The sequence below is a fragment of the Canis lupus genome, chromosome 1 (genome assembly GCF_011100685.1).
Source record: "Canis lupus familiaris isolate Mischka breed German Shepherd chromosome 1, alternate assembly UU_Cfam_GSD_1.0, whole genome shotgun sequence".
NCBI lineage: Eukaryota > Metazoa > Chordata > Mammalia > Carnivora > Canidae > Canis > Canis lupus.
The window spans coordinates 44,661,415-44,678,515 of NC_049222.1; the positions used below are offsets into that span (position 1 = coordinate 44,661,415).

Sequence of the window (17,101 nt, forward strand, 5' to 3'; positions counted from 1 at the left end):
TTCTACAAGATGAAAAGAATTATGAGGATGGATGGTGGTGGTAGTTGCACAGTAACATGAATGTATTTAATACCACCAAACATGGATATATTTAATATTTAAAAATGGCTCACATGGTAAATTTTACAGTATGGGTATTTTACCACAATTTTAGAAAGTGAAGAAACATTCTGTGAGGAACTCAAAATAATCAGGGGACCAGAGATGTAAGGACCTGTAAGTAAGAACTAAATATGAACTCTCTGGTTTCATCATACATACTTGGACTAAGAATCATGCCTTTAACATACCAGAGTTACTATAAAAACAAAGATCCTTTACTATTGCTTAATGACAATGGTAAAAATGAAAATTATTAATATGCTTTTGCATCAAGTTGGAGGGCGTTTTATTATCCTAGTAGCTGGCTCAATACTTTCTTTTAGGTAAACATCTAACTTTGCTAAAAAAAATACTATAATAAGTCTCTTTGTTGTAAAATCTGAGATCCAGAAGTGTTTCAATGCATGCAGAAAAGCCTACATGAGGCAATGAGGGGGAAGATGGGAAATTGAGCTCAGAAAACGATATGATAGAAGTAACATCCACAAGGTTGGGGTAAGGAGAAAGCAATGATTAGTCTGAGCTTTTTCTTCATGTTAGGTAGAACCAAGACAGCAGCAAAATACTTGAAGAGATCAGTTGCTGGAAACTCAAAGAAATCATTACCAGATGCACTCTACTCTTAAAGGTCATAAATTTGGGGGTTTAGTGAGAACTGTATAAGAATCTCCAAGAGAAACAGATGCCTCAACTGATGACAATATCATCCATTCATCTCTCATAACTAACACTGATTGAGTGCCTAACTGTATACTAAGTTTTGTTCTAAGAGCTATGGTCAAATTAACTCATTAAATCCTTGCATCAGCTTTAGGAGGTACTAGTACTATCTCCCTTCACCAGGTGAGGAAAGTGAGGCACATACATGTTAAGTGACATAACCAAGGTCACATAGCTAGTAGTGCCAGAGACGAGATCAAACCCAGGCCATCTGAATTCAGAGACTGTCATTTTCACCACTATACTGTCTGTGATTTTGTTCAGCACAAGATTTTCTATAATGCTTAGCAAAACTCAGATTATCTAATTTGGTCATTGGCTGACTATCATCTTCCATAGGAATTGTCAAGTTTTATGTTATAAGAGTCCATAGAGTTCATCTAACCTAGTGTTTCCATCAATGCAAGGTTCCCTCATTACATATCTTTTTCTGACAACAAGCCAGGTTCTTTCCACATACCTTTCATAACAGGAAGGCCCCTAATCTGAGTGTCAGAGGTGTTTTGCTAGAAAAAGTACTTGACACTTTTAAAGGTAGTAAAATCCACCAATTTTTGTCAATACCTTTGAGTAACTAGTTTGCAAACCACCAATGAAAAGCATAAGTAGGAAAACTATCACTTAAAATTCCTCAACGGGAAAAATAAAAAAATAAAAAAATAAATAAATATAAAAAAAATTCCTCAACGGGGGCTCCTGAGTGGTTCAGCAGTTGAGCATCTGCCTTCAGCTGAGGATGCGATCCCAGAGTCTGGGATTGAGTCCCCCATCAGGCTCCCTGAGGGGAGCCTACTTCTCCCTCTGCCTGTATCTCTCTATGCGTCTCTCTCTGCATCTCTCATGAATATATAAGTAAAATCTTTAAAATAAATAAAATAAAATATAAAATAAAATAAAATAAAATAAAATAATTCCTCGACGAAACATCAAATGTTTTGGGGTATAAAGGGTTCTTTACCATAGAAGGCAATGTAAGAGTATTATTGACCAAGTCACACAATCTGTCTCATGAATAACATATCTTAAATACCCCTATGTTGAAACAATAGGACTTTATGTGTTTAAAGACACATAAACAGCAAACCTATGCACTAAAACTAATTTTTTTGTCAGTGAGTTGGACAACCACAACAATGGGTTTTAACAACTACAGAAGGAAAAGAGAGGGCAATGCTCACCAAAAAGCATGATGGAGACTAATGGGTCAGGGGTAGCAATGTTTCAAAAATAGTTGTAATATAATTGGGAGTGGTAGAAAGTGCATGCCAGGGGCAGTAGTGATTATTATTATTATCGTTTGGCTCATAGAAAAATAATGGCACTTAAATTAATATACTAATACTTTCTGAAAAGTTACCAGATTTTCAGTAGTATCCTAAGAGTCACAAACCCAAAAAATGTGTCCTTGATAGATAGTTGTGAAAAGAATGCTTCCCTTGTTGGGGCATCTGGGTGGCTCAGTCAGTTAAGTGCTCAACTCTTGATTTCAGATCAGGTCATAATCTTAGAGTCTTTTTTTTTTTTTTTTTAAGATTTTATTCATTTATTCATGAGAGACACAGGCAGAGGGAGAAGCAGGCTCCATGCAGGGAGCCTGACGTGGGACTCCATCCCAGGTCTCCAGGATCACGCCCTGGGCTGAAGGTGGCGCCAAACCGTCAAGCCGCCCGGGCTGCCCTAATCTTAGAGTCTTAAAATCAAGCCCTGTATCGGGCTCTGCACTGGGTGTTGAGCCTGCTTAGGATATTCTCTCTCCCTTTCCCTCTTTCTTTCTTAAAAAATAAATAAATAAAGCTTCCCTTGCATTTCCCAGCAAGGGGGCTGCTTCTCCCACTCCCTATATCTCTGTCTCTCTCTGTGTGCTTCTCATGAATAAATAAATAAAATCTTTTTTTAAAAAGGGAACTAAGACATATAATAATTCTTTTTAAATTACTTTATAAATATAAAATCAGAAGAATGATGAGAAGAATTACACACATATTCAAAGAACTCCAGTGTTGCTTAGATCATTAGTGATGAACTTTAAAGGCAAGAACATCTTAGGATTGTTTTACTTTTATATTATAATTATTAAATGTAAATATTTTATTTGAATTAGTAGTAAATTTATATCAGTAAATGCCTCATTTCTAGAGCATTCAATTTGCATTTGGGCATCTAAACACACTTGCTTATAAAATAAATAAATCCTTCACATAATTATACTTCTATGGTACTTTGATAGTTACAGTATGTTCCTGACCACTGAGAGGGGCAAAAAAGATCAGTCTGTATATAAATTGCTTTTCTAAACAACCCTCCCATTGGAAATCAATTACCACCAAGAATCCATTTTCAAGGGAAATCCAGAGGACCAAAGATAGTTTGTTGTTTATTAATACTATTAGCTTCCCTCTGCATTAATCCTATTATAGTATGGTTCACAAATTAGAATAACAAAATGGAGTACAGGCCCTTCAGGTCATAAATATCACTAAAAAAAAATAATAACTCGTTTTGAACGTTTTTCAATTACATACCAAAAGGCTATGAGTACCCTCGTTCCAGTTCTGTTGCCTCTGATCTGTACCAAAAAAAAAAAAAAAGACAAGAAAGGGGTCATAAATTTTCTGCCTGGATCCAGTCAAAATCCTACCACATCAACTCCAAGAAGAGGCAACAAAATAGTAAGTTGCTCATCATAATAACAACCCCATGTCTCTCTTGAAAAATGACACAGGAAGTTCTAACTCAAAAGGAAAGAAGACCTAGGTAGTCAACTAGCAGGAAATCGTTAAAGCTGAGATCCCCTGAAATTTATTGTTTTTTAAAAGATAAAGTGAAAATAATGTTCAAATCCCTTTGAACACTACTCAAGATATATTATTATTTTACTTTTAAATATCTCGAAAGATGTACACATGGATTTAGAACTTCCATCTGTTTTCCTGGAATCCTGTCAGTGGAAAAGTGTTCCATATTAGTAATAATCATCCCATTCATTGCCTAAACCATAAGTTTAAAAAATGTATATTTTCTAAGACTTCATTTTTTAGGGCAGTTTTACGCTTATAGTAAAACTGAGAGGAAGTTACAGAGATGTCCCATATACCCCCTGCCGCCACATGCATATAGCCTCCCCCATTATCAACATCACTCACCAGAATGGTATTTTTTTTTTACCAACAATAAACCTACACTGACACACTGTGATTAGCTAGGGTCCATAACATACCTTACAGTTCACTGTCAGTGTTGTACGTTCCATGTTTATAGAAAAATATACAATGACATATATCTATCATTATAATATCATGTGATATTATATCATAGCATTTTCATTTCCCTAAAAATCTTCAGTGCTCTGTATATTCATTTTTCCTGCCACTAGCAAACACTGAACTCTTTATTGTCTCCATAGTTTTGCCTTTTCCAGAATGTCATATAGCTGCAATCTTACAGTATGTAGCCTTCTCAGATGGGCTTCTCTCAGTAATATGCATTCAAGTTTCCTCCATGTCTTGTCATGGCTCAATAACATATTTATTTTTAGCACTAAATAATATTCCGTTGTCTGAATGTATCAATTTCTTTATCCATTCACCTACTGAAGGACACCTTGGTTGCTTCCAAGTTTTAGCAATTTGTGAGTAAGCTGCTATAAACATCCACGTGCAGGTTTTGTGTAGACATAATTTTTCAACTCCTTTGTGTAAGTACAAAGAAGCATGATTGCTGAGCTATATGGTAAAATTATACCAACTTTTTAAGAATCCACTGTGTTCCAAAGAAACTGTCTTCCAAAGTGGCTCTACTATTTTTGCATTCGCATCAGCAATGTATGAAAGCTCCTGTTGCTCCACATCATTACCAGCATTTAGTATTGTCTGTGGTCTGGATTTTGGCCATTCTAATAGGTGTTTAAGTGGTTATCACAGTTCTGTTTTAATTTCTTTGATGACATATGGAACATCTTTCTACATGCTTAATTAATATGCTTATCTGCCATCTGTATATCTTCTTTGATGAAGTGTCTATTAAGATATTTGGTCCATTTTTTAAGAAGGTATTCTCTTATTGTTGAATTTTAGGAGTTCATTGTATATTTTGGATAACAGTCCTTTATCAGATATATCTTTTGCAAATACTTTCTCCCAGTATGTAATTTGTCTTCTAATTGTCTTTATATTGCCTTTTCTCATTTTTAGAGAAGTCTCTCATTTTAATGAAATCAACATATTCTTTTCTCTCATGGATCACATCTTTGATGTTATATCTAAAACAGTATCACCATATTCAAGTTTATCCAGTCTTTATCCTACACTATCTTTTAGGAGTTTGATAGTTTTGTATTTTATACATAGGTCTATGATACATTTTTAAACATAATTTTCTCTACCACTTCCATAAGTAGAAATAATCATGTTTGTGAAGGGTGTATGGTCTGTGTCTAGATTCATATCTTTGCATGTGGATGTCCAGTTATTCCAGGACCATTTGTTGAAGAGACTATCTTTGCCCCATTGTATTGTCTTTGTTCCTTTGTCAAAGATCAATTGATCACATTTATGAGGATCTATTTCTGGGCTGTCTATTCTGATCCATTGATTTGTTTATCTTTTTACCAGTACCACACTGTCTTGATTACTGAAACTTTATAGTAAAAAGTTGAAATCGGGTAGTGTCAGTCCTCCAACTTTGTTTTTCTCCTTCAATACCATGTTGGCTATTCTGGGTCTTTTCTCTCTTCATATAAACTTTAAAATCTATTTATCAATATACAAAAAGTAAATTGCTAATATTTTGATTGGGATTGAATTGAATCTATGGGTCAGTTTTGGAAGAATTGACATCTTGACAATATTGAGTCTTTGTATCCATAATAAACATGCAACATCTCTAATCATTTAGTTCTTTGATTTTATCCATCAGAATATTGTAGTTTTCCTCATATAGATCTTGTACAGATCTATATTTTGTTAGATTTATATTTTGTTAGATTTTGTTAGATATTTTGTTAGATTTATACCTAAGTATTTCATTTCTTGGGGACTAAGGTAAATGATATTTGCATTTTTATTTCAAATTTCCCTTGTTAATTGTTGGATATAGGAAAACAATGGACGTTTGTATATTAACCTTGTGTCCTGCAACCTTGCTATGATCAGTTATTATAGTTCAAGGAGGGTTTTGTTTTTTTTTTTTTGTCAGTACATGTCACCTGAGAACAAAGAGAGGTTTATATCTTTCTTCTACTCTATAGATATTTTATTTTCTTGCTTTATTGTATTAACTAGAACTTCTAATATGATGTAGGAAAGGAGTAGGGAGAGGAAACATCCCTGCCTTGTACCTGATATTAATGGGAAAGCTTTCTCATCATTAAGTATGGTGTCAGCTATAGGCTTTTCCGTAGGTAGTCTTTATCAATAGACTATCAACTATCAATAGATAGTTCCCTTCTCTTCCTAGTTTACTGAGAGTTCTTAACATGAATTGGTGTTAAATTCTGTCAAATGTTTTTCTGTATCTATTGATATGATCATGTGATTATTCTTTTTAAATCTATTGATGTGATAGGTTGCATTGATTTTTTTAAATATTGAACTAGCCTTACATAACTAAGATAAATCTCACTTGGTTATGGTATATAATTCTCTATATACTTTTTTTGGATTAGATTTCATAATATTTTATAGGGTATTTTACACCTATGTTCATGAGAGTTATCAGTCTGTAGTTTTCTTGTAATGTCTTTGTCTGGTATTGATGTCAGGAAAATGCTGGCCTCATAGAATAAGTTAAGACATATTCTTTCTGTTTCTGTCTTCTGAAAAGATTGTAGAGAATTAGTATAATTTCTTCCTTAAATGATAGAATTCGCCAGTGAACCCATCTGAGACTGGCGCTCTCTGCTTTGGAAGTTTATTTATTATTGATTCAATTTCTTTAATAGATGTAGACCTGTTCAGATCATCTGTGTCTTCTTATGTGAGTTTTGGTAGAGTGTGTCCTTCAAGGAATTGGTCCATTTTACCTAGATTGTCAAATCTGTGGGCACAGAGCTATTCATAGTATTCTTTTATTATTCTTTTAATTTCCATGGAAGCTGTAATGATGTCACCTCTTTCATTTCTGATATTAGTAACTTGTGTCTTCTCTCCTTTTTTTCTCAGTTAGCCTAGCTAGAAGTTTTTGATGTTATTGGTCTTTTTAAAGAACCAGCTTTTGGTTTCATTGATTTTCTCTATTGAATGCCTGTTTTCCAGTTCATTGATTTTTGCTCTAATTCATATTATTTCTTTTCTTCTTCTTACTTTGGATTTGATTTGCTCCTCTTTTTCTAAGTTCCTAAGATGGAAACTTAGATTATTGATTTTATATTTTTCTTATTTTCTAATATATGCATTCAATTCTATAAATTCCCTTCAAGCACTGATTTTACTGCAAGATTCTTCTTTTTTAAGCCTATTTATATCTCACAGTAAAATGAGATGGCAGAAAAACATGCTCTGTAAAGGACAGATACATTTTAAGAAGATCTATTTTTTAATGACTCATTTGTTCTGAATATTTGGGCTTTTTTAACATTTTAAATTTTCCTCCAACTTTTCATTTTTTAAATTCTAAAACTATAAGAAAGCTGTGGGAATATTTAACAATGAACACCTGGATAGCCTTCACTAGATTCCTAAATTATTACCATTTTGCCATATTTGCTTTATCTCTGTCTATATGTGTAAGTATTTTGCCAAACCATTTGAAAATTACTTATAAAGACATTTCACCCGTACAACTTTATCATGGACATCACCTCACACCAATCAGAATGTCTAAGATCAACAACCCAAGAAACAACAGGTGTCAGAAAGAATATGGAGAAGGGGAACCCTCTTGCAATATTAGTAGGAATGGAAACTGGTGCAATCACTCTGGAAAATAGTAAGAAGTTTCCTCAAAACGTTAAAATAGAATTTCTCAAGATCCAGAAATCACACCACTGGATATTTATCCAAAGAATAGAAAAATACTAATTCAAAGGGATACATATACTCCAGTGTTTAAAGCACCATTGTCTACCATAGCCAAATCACGGAAACAGCCCAAGTGCCCATTGACTGATGAATGGATAAGGAAGTGATGGGATATAGATATTGATATAGATATATAGGTATAGATAGATAAAGATATATATATACATAAAAATATCTGTGTATATATACATATATATGTATGTGTATACATATATTTATAATGGAATATTACTTAGCCATAAAAAATAATGAAATCTTGACATTTGTGATGACATGGATGGAGCTACAGAGTATTGTGCCAAGCAAAATATGTCAGTCAGAGAAAAACAAAAACCATATGACTTCACTCATATGTGGAGTTTGATAAACAAACCAAATGAATAATGAGGGGGGTCAAAAATAAAAAGAGAGGTAAACCAAAAAACAGACTTTTAATTATAAAGAACAATCTGATGGCTAGCAGAGGGGATGCAGGTGAAGGAATGGGGTAAATAGGTCATGGGAATTAAGGAGGACACCTGTAATGAGCACTGGTTGACGTATGAAGTGCTGAATCACTACATTTTACACTTGAAACTAACATTACTCTGTGTGGTAATTAACTGGAATTTAAATAAAAACTTTAAAACAAACTTTAGCATGTACTTCCTAAGAACACATATCCTACCATAATAATACTAATAAACGTAATAATAAACATACTTGGAGGCACCTAGGTGGCTCAGTGGTTGACTGTCTGCCTTTGGCTCAGGGCGTGATCCCGGGGGAGCCATAGGGAGCCTGCTTCTCCCTCTGCCTATGTCTCTGCCTCTCTCTGTGTCTCTCATGAATAAATTTTTAAAAAATAAACATACTTGGGAAATTTGAAGTGATATAATTATCTAAAATGCAGTTCAAATTTTCCCAATTGTCTCAGTGATGTCCTTTTTAATCTGGGTATTTATATTATATTTTATTTTAAATCCAGGGCTCACTCAAGGTCACCACTGCATACAGTGTCTTATGTATATAGTTCCTTTTGTCTCTGACAATTGACATTTGTGTAGAGTCCAGTTGTTTTTCGCATAATGCCTCTCAAATTGAATTTATCTGATTGTTTTCTCACAATTACACGCAGGTAAACATTTTTGGCAGAGGCACACATGTGAAGTGGGAAGGCTTTTCTTCTTTTCATACATTATAAAAAGTACAAAATAGGTCAGATTAATATTTTCTTTCAATCAATTTTACTTAGTTATTGCCTCCTAGACAGTAAATTTAGTATAACAGTTTGCAGTTTACAAAGCACTTTGACATGGATTTATTTACTCAATTTGTACACCCACCCTACAAGGTAGGTGTTTTTAATCATGTTTTCTTTTTGAATGCAAATTTATCCAAGTTTATAGAACCATGAAGACTGTATCTGAGGAAGAAACCCTGTGTTTTCGTGTCAAATAAATCTAGACATTTTTTTCTCTTCTACAACCTGCAACTCTCCATTGCCCAAACTTTGTGCCTAACAGTTCTAGTTGTATGTTAAATTACAAGGTAATGTAATATTATGCTTTATCAAAACATTTCCAACTGTAATGACTTGAAATTACAATAATCACAGCAGAAACAATATAAAAATGGATGAGCATTGGCTGTATTGAATGCCAAGTAATTGGCTTTTGTTCATGTTTATGTCTTTGCATTTGGCGCAACTAGTAATTCACCAGCTTTTCTTTTCTCCCCAGAACATGATTTTTTTTTTTTTTTGTCAATTCCTTCTACTTCCCTAAAGCATGAAAACAGCACTGGTTCATAGCATAGTAATTGGTATTTGTACAAGGACTTCTTAGCATATTAAATTAATTACTTTTTAATTTTCCTTTTACCCTTGGAACTTACAATCCCAGTACTGTTTAGTTTAGGGTCAAATCAAGAAAAGTTTGGCTATTAGTGCACATAACTTGATATACAACCAATAGCATGGATCCTTGAGTAGACATTCCAGCCAGTAAGAACATAAACAAGTTTCCCTAACTGCGAGTCAAGGGCACTGGTAGGGGTAAAAGCCAGACAACTTTTATAGTCATACTGAAATTCAAAAAGCAATCCCACCCATATCCAGGTAAGGTCAACTGCAGATGCTCATTGGGTGGTATTCACACTCAGATATACTATCTAATTCATCTTGAGTTCAGAAAGATCTTGAAGAAATAGGGTGATATTTTCCATTGATAAAAACAACTTTGCCACCTCCAAAGAGCCTCAAGCTCAGGTGACAGATCAAGATCACTTACCCTTTCATCCATGTACAATTTTCCAGCACTCAGTGATGTGAATACCTCATTTCAAAGTAAAAGAGTAATTTCAAATGTCTAAATAATGGGTGTAATATTATTGTCCTTGTCCAGTGTTCAATTTCATAAGGAAGCAGGGACAGAATCCTGAAAATATTCAACTTTCACAGAGTTCTGCAGGTGTATCATTTTCTTTTGAACTGGCATATTATTCACTCCCTTAAAAGAAAAATCTATATTTTAATCCTAGGAAATGCATTATTCTCATTGTTCATTTGGATTAATTTTCAGGCCAAATACAGTAAAGGAAGCTGAATTTGATATTTCTGCCCTAAGTATATACATTATAGCTGGACAGAGTGATGAAAAAATTTCAACCATAAAGTCTTTAATAGAACACGTATCATTCATTTTTTCCACCAATCCTCAACAGACTATTATCATAAAATAACAATGAGAAGTTGCCTGCAGTTAATTTAATCACTGTAATTTCCCAAAAAATAAAGATTGATGTCTATTGAAAATTATTCCAATTATGTCTTTGAAAATGAATTCAAAATTGTTAAAATTACTACTTTCAATCCTATATTAATCTCCACCAAGCGTTATTAGTTATCCTTACAATCTTCCTAGAGCAAAAAAAATGACATCAGTGCCCAACTTTTTTAGTTGGTAAAAATTCAATTTTGAGATCCCACAATTATTTTTAAAACTTTGCTTAAGTTTAATTCACTTTCAGAATACATCCTGAGAAGCAGTTTTTCTGCTTAAAAACAAAGACACAGCCGATGTTCATTTTATCGGATCACATAAAATCAAATTATATAACCACTTGAAAATAAGTAGAAGTAGAGAGAAGGGATCACAGAAACAATGTTGAAGGTAACAAGAGCCAACATTTATTGAGCTCTGATTATTACTTGATTTGGGCAGGCACGTGCTAAATGTTGTACAGGCACTGATTGTTTCGTTTCTACAACAACCCTATGAAGTGGGTCCTGTCTTTATTCCTATTTTACAGATGAAGACTACTGCCATGAAATCTGCTGCTCAGGCCAGCATCTGCAGCTCATTCATAGGTGGCTGCCTGTGTGCCCCCCAACCTCTGCTAGCCACACACTTGTTCCTCTCACATACACACACCTGTTTCTGGTCATTACTTTGATGAGAACTCTCTACAGTGACACCTGCCTTTCTTTGACCACAGCCCTCCTTTTGGAACCCCCAGACATTCTTGAAAAGGAAAGGGCTACAGAGGGGTAAGAACAGGGAGGCTCAATGCCCAGAGCAATGCTCCTCCTCCCATGCTGCCAGACTTCCTTACTCATCTTGGCTTTTTCCAGGGTTCCCAGGTCTCTCCTTCCAGTCCAGCTCCTCATGGGGGCCTGGACCTCTAGTCAAGTGTATAATGTCTAAAGCACCACAGCAGAGAAGTATAGCCCCTCTTCCCCAGGGCTCTAGGACCCATACGGTGCACCTGCCTCTGCCTGAGTCCTTCCTGCAGCAGGTCAGAGGCTCAGCCGCAGCTCCTTGGCTCTGCCAGCAAGGGAAGCGACCACTTTGACCCGTGTGTCCACATTAGCAGTGGGTTGGCTGCAGCCTCGCAAATCATGTTGGCAGACTCCCACCTTGACATGGCTCAAAATACTATTATTTTGGATCATTTGAATAATTAGAAATTATTCCAAATTATTAGCTAAGTGAAGGTGGCAAAATGCATGAGTGTCAGACTTTTCCATGATTTGATCCTTGATAGACTGTGAACTCTGTGTACATTTGATGAGGATGAAAGCAAGTACTGAGAAAAAGAAAAGAAAGAGGAACCTGAAGGACAGGAGTCCTTAGCCGTGAGGAATTTCCAGGGCATGTTATTGTGGGGACCTTATTCGCTTAGAGCAGGCCTGAGGCCAGGCATATGGAGGCAGGGGGAAGGGAGCCAGCCCAGAACGGGACATGAAGGCAGGAGAAGGCTAAGAACAAAATTCACTTCTCAGTTTTGCCACTCCCTACTCTACTTCCCCCAGACGCCAAACTATATCATCCAATCTCATCAGCCCACCCCAAAGTTCCACCACCCTTCCTAGACACTCTGTTAGTAGAGACTCTTCTGTGTCAACTTCCACCATGCAGGAAAATCCTCTGCTGACCAAAATGGATATTCCACATAAATGTTGTTTGCATGGATATCAGCTTCCATCATTTCTTCACTAAAGTGAAATAGGCTGACAGGACCCACTCATGCCAACTTCAGATGGTGGGAGGGCAGGAGTAGATAGTGCACAGAAGCTACATGTTTATTACATGGTAAATCTTTCCCCTTCTCTTCCCTAGTGGTCTAAAGTCACTACATTTCTAGTTATTTGGTCCTTCTTGCAGCCTCCTGATCACTACCACGGGCATGTTTTTAAACCCAAAGTTAACATGCACATCTGACAATGGTACCTACTATCAAATGCTGGAAGGGACAACATATATTCAGGACCTGTACTATGCCAATAACCATAGCATCTATGCCACTTATTAGAAATAAAGCTTTCAATATGAAAAAAATACATAGTTGCATTATTATAAACTTTAAAATGCAACAGAAAAGTTAATTAACAAAAATCATCCAGCATTGCCAAGTCCGGAGATACATACCCTCTTAATGTGTATTTCCTGCTCCATTTTCTTCCATTCACTTGGAAATTTGTAATGTAACCAGGGGTACTCCATATGTATAGCTTTGTGCCTATGAAGCCTAATCTTAAGAGTTCTGCATGGATGTGGATTCTAGCTAATATTTGAGCTGCTTGACAACTCACATTTGCTCCTTTAATCACAGCAGAGGCCCTGACATTCCACTAAGTTTATCAGGCATGTATGAGATTTTTAGACAGCACCCTAATGAGCTATAATGCTCTGAAGAGCATTCTTTTCTTATCTCAGTTGTTGAGCAGGAGGTCCTAGGGTGCAGAACAGTCTGAATGTCCATATGTATATTTTCAGTGTTTGAAAACCAGCACATAAAGCATAGAAATGCTTTTGAGAACAAGACCAGTAACACTTTCAAGGTTCAAGGATTGGGGCAATCTCAAGTATTGCATTGTTTAATGCTTCTGTGTTCTTTTGATGAAAGAGCTACATAAATAGCAGAATACAAAGATTGTTTAACTCAAATTCACTGTTAATAGGAAAACAGAAGATTCAAGGTCATCTGGCTCAATTTTAGAGAGCCATAAAATGATTTCCTTAAAAAAAAAATTTAAGGACACCTTAGAAAAATATATTACAATGACATTTCATAGACACACCACTTTGATTTACCACTTTCTCAAATTGTCCCCCAAATGTCTTTTTAGACATTGGTTTGTAGAAAACCTCTCAATAATAAGTCAGGGGGAATTTAAGCCAGCAGCTTAACTTCAACTTTCTAAACACTTCATGAGTTATTAAATAATCAATTATAGAATCTCAAATCAAGAAGATACTTTTATTTGTTCAGAATGTGCCCAGTTAGTTCAACTGAAAAATGACACAAACTCAAAATAAAGCAAAGGAAATGAGAGTAGCCTTCCTTTAAAAATGAAATACTGGCTATGCCTGGGTGGCTCAGTCCCTGGAGTGTCTGTATTGGGCTCAGGTCATGATATCAGGGTCCTGGGATTGAGTCCCACTTTGGGGCTCCCTCACGGGGGAGACTGCTTCTCCCTCTCCCTCAACCCCCTCATGCTCAAGCTCTGTCTCTCTCAAATAAATAAAAATATTTTAAAACGTGAAATATTGTTAAGGGACTCTTCTTTCCGTGGATCATGAGCAACTTCTATTTTTTTTTTTTAAGATTTTATTTATTTATTCATAAGAGACACAGAGAGAGAGGCAGAGACACAGGCAGAGGGAGAAGCAGGCTCCAGGCAGGGAGCCTGACATGGGACTCGATCCTCGGTCTCCAGGATCACACCCTGGGCTGAAGGCAGCGCTAAACCGCTGAGTCACCCAGGCTGCCTGCAACTCCTATTTAGATCGCAGCATTAGCATTTCCCTTTTCTCTTTCTCCATCCTCTCTTTCTCATTGTCTCTCTGTCTCTCTCTGTCTCTCTCTATGTGTGTCTCTCTGTCTGTCTGTCTGTCTCTCTCTCTCTCTCTCTCACACACACACACACACACACACACACATACACGATATCAAAGAAAGAAAAGACACTAGTATTTCTATTTGTTGGGGTACTTCACCCAGAAGCTCAGTTTTGCCACTCCCTACTCTGCTTTCCCCAGATGTCAAAATCACATCTTCCAATCTCATCAGCCCCCCCCCCCCCGCAAAGTTCCACCCCCCTTCCTAGACACTCTGTTAGTAGAGGCTCCTCTGTGTCAACTTCCTCCACAAGGAAAATTCTCCATTGACCAAAATGGATATTCCACATAAAATGCCGTTTGCATGGACCCAGAAGCTCTCCGCAAGTACTGCTATTTCCTTTACAGAAAGGTTGTGAGTCATCCATGACTTAAACTCTGTCATCGGGGGATCCCTGGGTGGCACAGCGGTTTGGCGCCTGCCTTTGGCCCAGGGCGTGATCCTGGAGACCCGGGATCGAGTCCCACATCGGGCTCCCGGTGCATGGAGCCTGCTTCTCCCTCTGCCTATGTCTCTGCCTCTCTCTCTCTCTCTCTCTCTCTCTCTCTCTCTGTGACTATCATAAATAAAAAATAATAACAATAATAATAATAATAATAATAATAATAAAACTCTGTCATCAAGGGTTAGCCTCCTAAAACCCTGAACAGTAAGTCCCCAGCAAGGGGCTTCAGGAAATCAGGTACCTGCTTTATGCCCATCTGTGTGCCAGTTCTGTGCAGGCGGAAGGAGAGCCTAGGGAAGGGCTGCTGAGAACCTGGGTAGGACGAGCAGGTCTGCACTTGTTGGTTTCACCCTAGACTGCTGGGCATACTTGCATTCAGAAAAGGGGTCCTATGGCTTTTTAAAAAATTATGAAATTCTGCATCTATACCCTTCTGGTTTATTTTCTGAAATTCAGACATTCTATGCCTGAATAATTTATAAAATCTATTATTGGGTTAGTACACAGAAAATGAAAACCCATTTTCAGAACTGTTAAAGCCAACTGAATCTAATATGGACATATTACCACTTCTAGTTCACCATTTTACTGCTCATTTCCTAAGACCTTATGCACAGAGGAGAAAATTTTTCCCACTACTATGTGTTTTTCATCTCTGCCAGAAGTAAAGGACAGCTTCTGTCCATCTTCATTAAAAATAAAAGTTTGGCCTCTTTGTGAGTAAAGACAAAAAAAAAAAAACAGGAAATTTTAGGTTAAACCAAGAATATTATAGGTTAATTATAGGTATAGGTTAATACCAAGAATATTATAGGTTAATTATAGGTATAGGTTAATACCAAGAATATTCTCACTTATTCTGAGTCTCTGAGCATTTTTATTTTTATTTGAATGCAGACTTTGAGAAAAATGGATTTTTTTTCTTTAACAAATAAGCAAAGTAGGTATCTTCCATCCAAAATATGCTCAAACAAGTAAATATTGTACTTCCCATCGGCTTTAAAGAAGCAGACATTTTATGTGCCTCAGCAATTTACTCTACTTTTGGATGTAATCAATAGACATTCCCCTTCCATAGGCAATAAAATTAGAATTCTTATATTCAAAAACAATAGGTTTCATTGTTGCCAGCTAGGAGTGGCTTTAATGGAGAAAGGGCCTCAATACTCAAATCCTGAAAAGAAGAGCTACCGACCAACTATTCTAAACCCAAAGTGAATATCTTTGTTAGACTTAGCTCCACATTTAACTGGCTTATAATCAATAAATCTGTAAAATAACTCAGCCACTTTCCAAAGCATATATTTTGCAGCCAGTTATCTTGGGGCATTTGCCAGAATGCTATATTAATCAGTTAAAATATTCCATGTGTGCTGTACTGAGTTTCATAATTGAAATGAGCACATGGTTCTATCAGGTTTAAATTCTCCAACATAAAATCACAGTAGTCATATTGTGTCCTATGTGTCTATGGCCTTAAATACCCTTGTATCTATGAATGGAAATGTATCCCAAACTGTTCCAAGTGGCCTTTTCTCATGCTGACCTTAGGCTAGTATGTTCTGAGATATTTGTCTGATTGGAACCTATGGTATGATCATACTCCTGTAATTGGGAACAGGGTCTTTCCAGAAGAGAGGTTACATTTCCAGTGTCAAAGAACTTGGAAAGATTTGGACTCTGAGACATGGTAGGAAAAATTTCCTTCTTCATCCTATCTTGGTTTTGTTCTCTTGAGCCTATCTATACTCTAAGAAATCTTACTAGTGGGTTCTATGAAGGAGCTATGAAGATGCTGCAGCCTCGTGCAGGCAGTCTTTGGAGTACCCTGGGAGAAAGGAAAGCAAAAAAGATACTATAAGGGTGAGCTGCGGTCTACCAGTTCTGAAAGCAAGCATTTCTAGAAATGGACATACTCATTTTGTAGTTAATGGGATGTACTTAATGTTTCTTACACTCTCTCCCTTGTATCATTAAGTTATTGCGAGCTGTTCAAGTATAGTAATAACTTCTAGTAATATTCTACTTCTCACTGGCCAATGCACCTGGCATGGCGACATGCTGGCTTGGGGCCAGAAGTTATATTACAATATGAACAAGTCTTATATCTCCCTGTGTCAGTGGGTAGGAGAGGAAAATAAGACTTCTAATGCACAGAACCCAAAACAAGTTTATGAGGAATTCTTCCAAACATAAAGCTCACAGCTGAAAGAAACATGAAAGAGAAATTCTAAACTGGGGAGCCAGCAGTTTTTCTAAATAATCAATAAAAACAAAAACCAATTCTGATCAACTTATGCTAGGTGACAAACAGGATTATCTTTCTATGTTCTTTAGACAAAATGACTTTACAAAATCATTATCATATAAAGAGTCAACAAAAATCACATAGCTAAAAATGTAGAGAAATTGTTTTAGAGATATGTCAGGCAGT

The 17,101-nt window shown here is 36.2% G+C and overlaps 1 protein-coding gene across 17 annotated transcripts in view; it reads right to left on the minus strand.

Annotated features, from left to right (window-relative positions):
• The window catches only part of IPCEF1 (interaction protein for cytohesin exchange factors 1), a 176,170-nt gene that overhangs the window by 116,251 nt on the left and 42,818 nt on the right, over positions 1–17,101 (minus strand). For 11 of the 17 annotated variants that reach the window (XM_038526375.1, XM_038526377.1, XM_038526376.1 and 8 more), the window contains exon 2: positions 3,345–3,388. The exons of the other annotated variants lie outside the window; for them this stretch is intronic. The gene's annotated coding sequence lies outside the window, so the exon portion shown is untranslated. The remainder of the gene's footprint in view (positions 1–3,344; positions 3,389–17,101) is intronic. 17 annotated transcript variants of the gene reach the window in all.